Source organism: Trichechus manatus, unplaced genomic scaffold, assembly GCF_000243295.1.
Source record: "Trichechus manatus latirostris isolate Lorelei unplaced genomic scaffold, TriManLat1.0 scaffold00050, whole genome shotgun sequence".
Lineage (NCBI taxonomy): Eukaryota > Metazoa > Chordata > Mammalia > Sirenia > Trichechidae > Trichechus > Trichechus manatus.
In genome coordinates this window covers 15,687,200-15,697,057 of record NW_004443986.1, presented here as the reverse complement: position 1 = coordinate 15,697,057, position 9,858 = coordinate 15,687,200, and the positions used below count along the sequence as shown (strand labels likewise).

Sequence of the window (9,858 nt, the reverse complement as noted above, 5' to 3'; positions counted from 1 at the left end):
AGAATATATCAGACAGTTGGAAATTATAAAGAAGAGCTGCTGCAAAGAGCTCATCATTTGCACAATAGAGACATTTAAACACTCAGAGAGACTGAGCAATAAACACATTTCTCACTCAAACAAAACGGAGGTGGACGAGGAAGCCATGTTCTTCTTTTCTTGCCTGATTTAGGCACCTCCATGGCCTCAGCTAATGTGTGGTTTCAGAAAACTCTGACAGCAATGGGTGTCTGCGATACGTCTCAGTTGTCAAGAAGCTTCTTATATTTCCTAAAGAAACTCAACTCAGATTCATTAAACCATGTCATAGAGCAAAGAGAATTAAATATTTTTTTAAGGCTGCAACTAATCCTGGAACTTAAATATGGAAGGAAAAAATCCTATATATGAAAGATCTGTGAAATTTTTACGGAAAAATGCAAAGGTGTTGTGTTTAAATATCCTCAGAGGAGGAAAAATCAGGATTTCCCCCCCAAAAAAGTCCAAATGATTTTCAGCCATCTATTCCAAGACCTCTCCTCATAGACTTCAATTAAATAAAATAACATCTTTTTTGAGTCATTTAGGAAAATATTTACATATCAGTGAAAGCAAGGAGATCCTTTGAAAGATGTCGCTATGTATATTAAAGGCAAACCTTGTATGTATGCTTTTTTTTTTTTCATTGCAATTGTAGGCCTACATTAAGAATTTTCCCTCCCTTTGCAAACATCAGCGTAGTGCTGTAACTTCCTTTATTTGCAATTAGTATATCCCATGGTTAACAAAGAACTTTTTAGAGGAAAAAAAAAAGGTGCCCTAGTGAAATTCAGTAATTCTTTATAAAAAGAAAAAAGGATCTTTTATATGCATTTTTATATGCACTATGTATATATATGTCTAAATATAAGCATGGTGTGTACCTGATAAAGTTGACTTCTGCTGACGGTGTAACCTGGGTAAATCAACATAGCATCCATAGCACATTATAGGGTAGACTTTACTGGGTTTTACCTTCAGGTAAAGCCTTCTATTAAGTATATACAAGTGCCCAAATACCTAAACTGCCTTGTTTTCCACAGTGCTGTATACGTAATCTCTCTTTTGAAATTTGTTTAATCAAAGCTTGCTATATTGAATACATTTAATTGGAATCCAGTGGTTAGAAAAGTATAAAACTTTACTGCTGCAGAACAGTTTTGATTAGTACTTTCCATTAGCAAGTGTTGAGTGAACTCGCTAACATCACATTTGCATTCAGACAAGAACTGACTTAGCAAAACAGGTGATGCTTTCCACTGTACACATATATTATTTGCCATAAATATTTGTAATGAAAGAAGTGGTCTGTTTCAGAGGAAGTAACTGCAAGGAAGACTTATAAATAATCAAAAGGAAAAAAGAGTTTCCAGTCTTGATAAGTATTCGCATGGGGGCTTGAAGGGTGAGTTATTAGGTGTGGAAAGGTAAAGTCTAGAAAACCTCTCCCACGTACAGTTTAAGGTAAACTGCAGTAGAGCGTGGCAGATAACATCTGTGAAGCGCCGCCATTCCCATACGTCAGAATCTTACCCTCTCTTCACCCATTAAAAAGTATACTCAAATACAAAGAAAGGGTGTTTTACCTTAATGGGACATTGCAGGAAGATGACAGTTTATGCTGGAATCATTTGACTTGGCTATGGTAAAATACAAAAATAAATGAACAGGAAGAAATGAAAGAAAGAAAAAAAAATGTTACTACTTTTAAACAAAATTAAGATGTAAAAACTTTCAATCCTATGAATTTTTTTATCAGTTGTCATACCTTATGTTCAGCTATCAATTTGGACTTTATTAGTTAAGTTAAAAACAAAAGTAAAAATAAGACGCAGGTTATAAAGGGAATTTTTGTTCCCTTTTCTCATTTAGGATTCTCTAATTCAAGAAGGGCTACATTCCTCTTCAATTGTGTGTCTAAGTCTGGAATCAAACTGAAGTAGTTACAAGGCAGGCTACTTAGCAAGTATCAAGTCGGTGTTCTGTGTTTCACAGGTGATAGAATTTTGACACTGTCATGGATTGAATTATGTCCCGCAAAAAATGTGTGTATCAGTTTGGCTGGGCCATGATTCCCAGAATTGTGTGGTTGTCCTCCATTTTGTGATTGTAATTTTATGTTAAAGAGGATTACAGTGGGAATGTAACACCACCCTTACCCAGGTCAATCCCTAATCCAACGTAAAGGGAGTTTCCCTGGGGTGGGGCCTGCACCACCTTTTACTCTCAAGAGATAAAAGGCAAGGGAAGCAAGCAGAGAGTCGGGGACCTCGTACCACCAAGAAAGAAGCACCGGGAGCAGAGGGCGTCCTTTGGACCCGAGGTTCCTGCACAGAGAAGGTCATAGCCCCGGGGGAAGACTGATGATGACAAGGACCTTCCTCCAGAGCCGACGGAGAGAAAAAGCCTTCCCCTGGAGCTGACGCCCTGAATTTGGACTTCTAGCCTACTAGACTGTGAGAGAATAAACTTCTCCTTGTAAAGCCATCCACTAGTGGTATTTCTGTTGGAGCAGCCCTAGATGACTAAGACGCCATACACTGAAGCATGGCAAAGCCCCACAGAGTCGAAGGTCTGCATCTAACTTAACCAAGATTTTTCTAGTGCATAATCCCAGCCTATTCTTAGGGTTAAGTGCAGTGAGTATCTTTGTGTTTATTACCGTTATTATGCTTTGGTAAATGTCTAGCTACTATAGTGCTCAGTGTGCGTGTGCGTGTGTGTGTGTGCGTGTGCGCGTGTGCGCGTGCGTACGCGTGTGCGTGTGTGTGGTGGAAAGTGGGGCACAAGAAGAAAGAGCGGCAAGAGAAAGGGAGAGGGAGAATTGGGGATGCAGAAAAGCTCTGCTTTGAGATATTACTCATTCTCCTTTTCTACTATCTTATTCACAAATTAATTTTAAAAACAAGAATATTATTTAGGGAAATAATTAAGTCCCCAACTCCCCCTTTTTTTCCCCCAAAACTGGTATCACAGTTGTAGAACACTCTCCGTTCTGTTTCACCGTTGTTCAGACGTGATGATTGTATTCTATGGCTTACTCGTGTGTGGGATACTTACTCACAGACTGAAAACTCAACAAGTTCATGAAGAAGGTTGTGTACACACAGTTTTTCTCATGGTCTTTGAATGTCATCGGTGTTGGCTGACAATGAGAATGTGAATAACGTCTCATTCTTTGTTGCAACCCAATGTTCTTTCTTTGAAAAATTAATATCTCTTTGTAATAAATGTTATTCAATGAGAATGGCAAACCATGCTAATTACAATACTATCTATGAAAAGGATGTTATACCAAAAGAATGCTTTGCAGGAAAATGGCATTTCATGTTAGAATTGTTTGATTTGAGTACGATGAAAAGAAAATGTTAATGTATTCATATCAAATAGTAGGCAATCAAAAAAAAGCAAAATATGTAAAAGAATCTCAATTTTCAGATGAAATGTATTTGATCACTATTCATCAACATTCTGCTACCAGTTAAACTTTATTAATTAAATCTAAAATTATATAACATCTTAACCTTGTAAGTTAAGCAAGGAAAAATAATCTTAATTAGTTCAAAGCCTAAATAGAACACAATTGTAATACTTTCAAGTATAAAAAGAACATTTATCACACTGTTAATTCCAAGTGGGTTTGACTGAATGACTAATGATGACTTCCATTTGTACAAAGTAGCCTCATTTGAGTATAAGGCATGTGTTAATATGTCATTCAATTAAAAAAAAAAAAAAACCAACCTTTTATTAAGCAGCTATGATGTGCAGGCAGATAGACAGACAGGCCCTCACAGCTTCGTTAACTAGTGTGTGGAGTGTCAGGAAAAGAAATCATGGAACGCGTGGGCTCTGCTTGCATTCCCTGTGAGCTTGGGAGTAACACACTGTGCCTGTGTAGGAAGCACGCATTCAACAAACTTGGGCCAAATGATCAGAAAGCACTGGATTTCGATGAAACGACGTATTGCTGAGTGGCTTTGGTACTGAAACAATTACCTTATTATGCTGGCAGCACTGATGAAGTTCAACGAAAACTTATTTGTAAAATCTATTCTTTATTTAGAAATCGTGTGATCAAAATAAGACACTTTTAAAAATCATTATTATTTTGAGATGTTCACATCACAGAATTATTGCTTAAAAAAGCAAGAGAGCAAAAAGAGAAAAAAACATGGCTATACATTTCACTGAAAAACAAAACAAAAAAGAAACAGTTGCCATCAGCTTGACTAACTCACAGCAACCGTATGTGTGTCAGAGTAGAACTGCGCTTCATGAGGTTTTCTATGGCTGATTTTTCAGAAGTAGATCACCAGGCCTTTCTTCTGAGGTGCCTCTAGGTGGACTTGAACTCCTTACCTTTCAGTTAGCAGCCAAGTGCATTCACTGTTTGCACCACCCAGGGATTCCTAGGCATTTCACTAGGTGCCTTTATTCTTTAGCTCATCCCACAGGATCTTGACGGAATGACAAATCTGCCTTCCTGAGCTCTACCTTTCTGCCGTTCCTCATAAGAGATCTCATTTCCTGTCACAGGAGCAGCCTCCTCTCAATGCCAGTGTCCATTGTCATTTACCTATGAGCCTAGAACTGACATTCTCTAGAATGCTTTACAAAGTCAAAAGCACCGAGGACCCACTCCCTGTGGAGTGTGTGAGGGTCTGTTCCCTACGTACAGAGGGTTGTGGAGAGGGCTGGAGTGCTGTGGTTGCCCTGAGTGAAGATATATCTGGGTGATTCTAAAGCCACTATGGAATTCTCTTCCTTATTTGAAATGTCCAGTTAAAGGCTGGATTACAACCCCTGAGCCTAAATCAAAACGCAGCCTTCCTCAGGAGTAGGGAAGCAGGAGGCTGAGAGGCTCCTTGCCTTTTTCTGTTGGGTCTCCCTTCATCTCCCGCCCACAACCTCTTGGTATGTCAGGCCACAACTGGCTTACTACCATGCGGATATGGCTGTGGCACAGGGTTGCCTGCAAAACATCTTCCTCTGTCATATTTTGATAGTTCCTTACTGTTTTTATAACAGACGAGGAAAGGGTGAGCCTCTTAGGGGAAATTACTATTTCTTTCCTGAGATGCTCGGTAAGAACGATTAATGTGGGCCAGGGTGTGGCGGAGGACCGAGCTGACATCTTGGCGAAAGCCTGCGAGTGGACCCCGCCTAAACGCTGACAGAACACAAGGTCTTAGTCCAAGCTGTTCCACAGATGTAAACTGGTTGCCTCCCAGCTCCAGCTGATCAGGCTTCATGGATGAAACGGCATCTTTCCCTTAGGAACTGCTATTCCTGAAATTTCACTCAGGAGATAAGCTGCTTGTGATAATAGTGTGCTAATAATGAAGACAGCCTTTTACACCCAGCCCTTGGGTGACCTCAGAAATAGGAGACATGACTGACAGCTGAAGAAAACTGCACGAGCTGTCCCTCCCCCTCCACCATTCCTCCTACTTGGACGCCTGGCAGGGGCAGATTAACCAGTAAGCGCGAGATACGCACCGGTTTACAGTAAGCAAGGTACCACAAAAAAAAAAAAAAAAAACCAAATCCGTTGCTGCCGAGTCGATTCTGACTGTGTTTATTCACTAATCAATCTGTAGTGCACAGTTTCACCTGGGTTTCACCAAAACCAGGTGAAATTGCGCACTACAGATGAGTAAGTAAACCCATTTGTACCTTGCTTTTTGAGTAATCCATCCCTGCTCCCTGGTGGCAACTCCATAGGAATATGGCTGCAGTTCAGAATAAGCCCCAGTGGATCCTCACAGCTTTTCTTTCTATTATTCAGACCAGACCTCTTGAGTTGATCTAGGTTAACTATATTCTGCTTCTGAAACATCTAGGAGACATATATATATTTAAACTTTAATTATATGCAATTTAATTTTAATTATATATCATGGTTTAGTGCTCCACTGCTAACTGAAAGGTCGACGGTTTGAACCCGCTAGCTACTCCACAGGAGAAAAGACCTGGTAATTTGCTCCTATGAAGACTGCAGCCTGGGAAACCCTATGGGATGGTTCTGTTCTGTCATATATGGTTGCTACGAGTCAGAATTGACTCGATGGCACACAACAACAAATACATACGTGTGTGCATGTGTGTAAACAAAAAATAACCCAAACCAGTTGGCATAGATTCCGATTCAGGGCGACCCCATGTGTGTCAGAATATAACTCACTCTGCAGGGTTTTAATGGCTGATTTTTCGGAAGTAGATTAGTAAGTGCCTTCACGCAGGTGCCTCTGGGTGAACTTGAACCTCCAACCTTTCAGTTGTTAGCCAAGCACTTAACTGTTTGTGCCACTCAGGGATTCCTACACACACACACACACACAGACACACACACACAGACACACACACACAGACACACACACACAGACACAGACACACACACACACACACACACAGAGCTGAAGAAAACTTTTGCAGAGAAAAGGCCTCTGGAAGGGCCGAAATCCCCTTGTTGTTTGTGGTGACCACTCCGTGCCCCCTGCAGCGTATGGTGGCTGGTGTGGGCGGACCGGCTACATAGCTGCATGGGTGTGTGGGGAAGAACTGATGCAGGCGGCGGGCCGCCTGGTTGTTGTTGCAGTTATTTATTATTGCACTGAATTACTGGTGAGTGACGAGGGCTTCTTACATCCCAGCAGGCTGGCATCCGTGGAACATATTTTCAACATGAATTGCAAAAGAAATAACAAAACTATGAAATGGCTAATTAGAGAGCCATTTCACAGAGGTCCTGCCTGATGACAAATTTCTTGGTCATTTGCTAGTTTCCAAGTGGAATGAAATCAGAGTCCATGAATCTGGGCCTGGGGGCAGAATGCAGGGGGCCAGGGATGAGCTAGTCAGTGTACCTCAACGCATTTATAATGTATTAGGGGAATTAATTGCATTTTAGAAAACTCTGGGGGAGGCTACAGTTTTTGGTGGAAGGGGGGGACCCCCAGTCACAGAGCAAGTGTCTAGACTAGTCTGCTATTTCTAAGACGAATGTAATACCCCACTTAGTATTAGAACTCAATGCCCTTGGCAGAATTATTTTCTTCTTCATATTCCAAACCCAAACCCACTGCCATCGAGTCGCTTCTGACTCATAACAACCCTGTAGGACAGAGTAGAACTGCCCCACAAGGTTTCCAAGGCTGTAATCTTTACAGAAGCAGACTGCCACATTTTTATCCCGCGGAGCCGCTGGTAGGTTGGAACCGCTGACCTTATGGTTAGCAGCTGAGCGCTTTAGCCACTGTGCCACTAGGGCTCCTTTCTTCATATTAACCATGCATAAAAAACGTCAGCGATTCTTTCCCTGCAGTGCATGAGATATGACATTTTTGTCTGGGAGACTGTAAAAGCCTTCAAAGCAGGTAGTCATGCTCCTGAGGTCAGATGAATAGTGGAGACCTAAGTCTCTATGAGTCTGTTCAAGAGTGTATACCTTTGGAGTTTGTAGAGAAGATGAGAAATGAAAACAAATCCATTACTTGACTGACTAACACTTACACAGCTCCTCACTTAAACGTTGGGGCACAGGGAATACAACACCCTGGGTAGCTTCCATAGCATCTACAGATGATCATTTAAGCTGTAAACCAAAACCAAACCCATTGCCATCAAGTCGATTCAACCCATTGCCATCAAGTCATCAGGTCGCATAGCAACCCTGTAGGACAGAGTAGAACTGCCCCATAGGGTTTCCAAAGAGTGGCTGGTGGTTAGCAGCCAAATGCTTAACCACTGTGCCACCAGGGCTCCTTTTAAGCTTCAGGAAGGAATATTAAAAATTACTAAACTATTTGCCTTTAACCTACATAAAGGAGCCAGGGGCCTGTCTACAGAAAATAGGTCCCAGGGCAATCGGTGTTACATTGGTGAATGAGCTCTCACAGCTGGCCACGGAAACTGTGATGACCAATAGAAACTACTCATTGGTGCCCCAGCTCAAGTGGCGCCCTGGCAGGCATTGTACCTGCTGTACCTTAGTTACATTTCTGAATTAAGGAGCCCTCGTGGCGCAGTTCATCGGAATTGACTTGACGGCAACGGTTTTTTTTTTTTTTTTTTTTTTGGTTGTTGTTGTTTTAACTAAGCACTCAGCTGCTAACTGAAAGACTGGTGGTTCGAACCCACCAGTGACTCCTTGGGCGAAAGACCTGGCAATCTCCTTCCACAAAGATTACAGCCTAGAAAACCCTATGGGGCAGTTCTACACTGTCACATGGGGTTTCTATGAGTTGAAATCAACTCGATGGCACCCAATAACAACATCAACAACCTACATAAAAGAAGATCTGCCCCAGGAGTGGAATGGAAGTACACACAAAATAAAACAGAACACAAAGGGATTTACATTTCTCTTTTATCTTGATATTTATGGGCTAACAGGCTAAGATTCTAGTTCCGTTAGCATTATACACTCAATTTATGACATCTTTGTTTTGATAAGTATTCACTGCATAAGCAAACTATCCCAAACCTTAGTGGCTTAAAACAACCACTTTATTTTACTCACAATTTTATGGGTCAGGAATTCTAGAAGGGCTTGGCAAGGCGGTTCTTCTCTGATCCACATGGTGTCACTGTGGCTGCTGGGGCTGTAGGATCCCCTTCCAAGTTAGATTCTTCATTCACGTGTCTGGTACCTCTGTGCTCCTTGGTCTGCCTATCTCCCTTTTTCTCTTTCTCTGTGGCATCTTGTCCTCCAGGGCCTCTCCACATGGCCTGGGGTAGGCAGATTTCTCACATGGTGGTTGATTTCCAAGAGGCAGGAAGTAAAAGGAGCCAGGTCAGTTAAAGGCTATGCCCAAAACACAGTGTTACTTCTGCTGAATTCTATTGGTGAAAGCATTCACAGGGCCCAACCACATTCAGGGGCAGTAGACATAGACTCCTCCTCTTACTAAGGGGTGGCCAAGGTCACATGCAGAGGGGTATATGGGAGATGACAGATACTGTTGTGGTTATGTTTGGAAAATATAATCTGCCATAGTAAGAAATAAAAGTCTAAAAGTATGCTGTTGTTTGTTGTTAAGATATAACTTATAAAGTTTTCATTTTCATTCTGTTCCCAAGGGGTTGCATTCTTATCATAAATCCTCCATCCTCACAATCTATGTCCCTTGGGAACCACCATGCAAGTCACCTCCATTCAGTCACCTCCTCTGTGAAGCCCACCAGGAGCATTGGCCGCCCCTTCTCCAGCCTCCAGCACTACGCTCAGCTCTGGTACCACCTGTTAGCCTGGTCTAGCCTTACCATTTCCACTGCTGGATTGTGACTTGAGGGAGGAGCTATATCTTACTCATCTCTATAATGTTTAGTAGCATTTTCTTTTTTAGCTCAGTTAATGTATGTTAAATAACTTAATAAATGAGGAAATACCACTCTGATTCTAGGAGCTTGACCTTGCCAGTTCATTCATGTTGGCTCAGAAAGAAGAATGTAAACTGGAAACAAGTCCCTGGCTGCCTGGTGATAGTGTTTTATTCTGTAGGAGAGATATAGTGAGCTCGTGTTTTCAGATGCAGAGGTGGGGATGAAGAAGCTATGAAAGAAGGAAGAGCCAGCTCTAGCTGTCCCTTCCCCTCCACCATTCCTCCTACTTTGGCTTCTTGGTGACGACTCTACATGAATGTGACTTCAGTTCAGGACGGGTCCAAGAGTCCCCAACAGCTTTTCCTTCTTTTATTCACACCACTAGCACGTGTGGCACCCCAAATCCTCTTGAGTTGATCTAGACTAACCATATTCTGCTTCTGAAACATCTAGGAAACTTAAATTTAACTTTCTCTCTCTATGTATGTATGTATAATATTCATTTATATTTAT

The 9,858-nt window shown here is 41.7% G+C and overlaps 1 long non-coding RNA gene across 1 annotated transcript; it reads right to left on the bottom strand.

The window, feature by feature from the left end:
• Window positions 1-241: 241 nt before the first annotated feature.
• On the bottom strand, window positions 242-8,622 carry LOC111820778 (uncharacterized). Its single transcript, XR_002824294.1, has 3 exons — window positions 8,543-8,622; window positions 1,605-1,658; window positions 242-270 (listed from the first exon to the last, which is right to left on the bottom strand). It is a non-coding gene; the product is annotated as an uncharacterized LOC111820778 (long non-coding RNA).
• Between the last annotated feature and the right edge of the window lie 1,236 nt (window positions 8,623-9,858).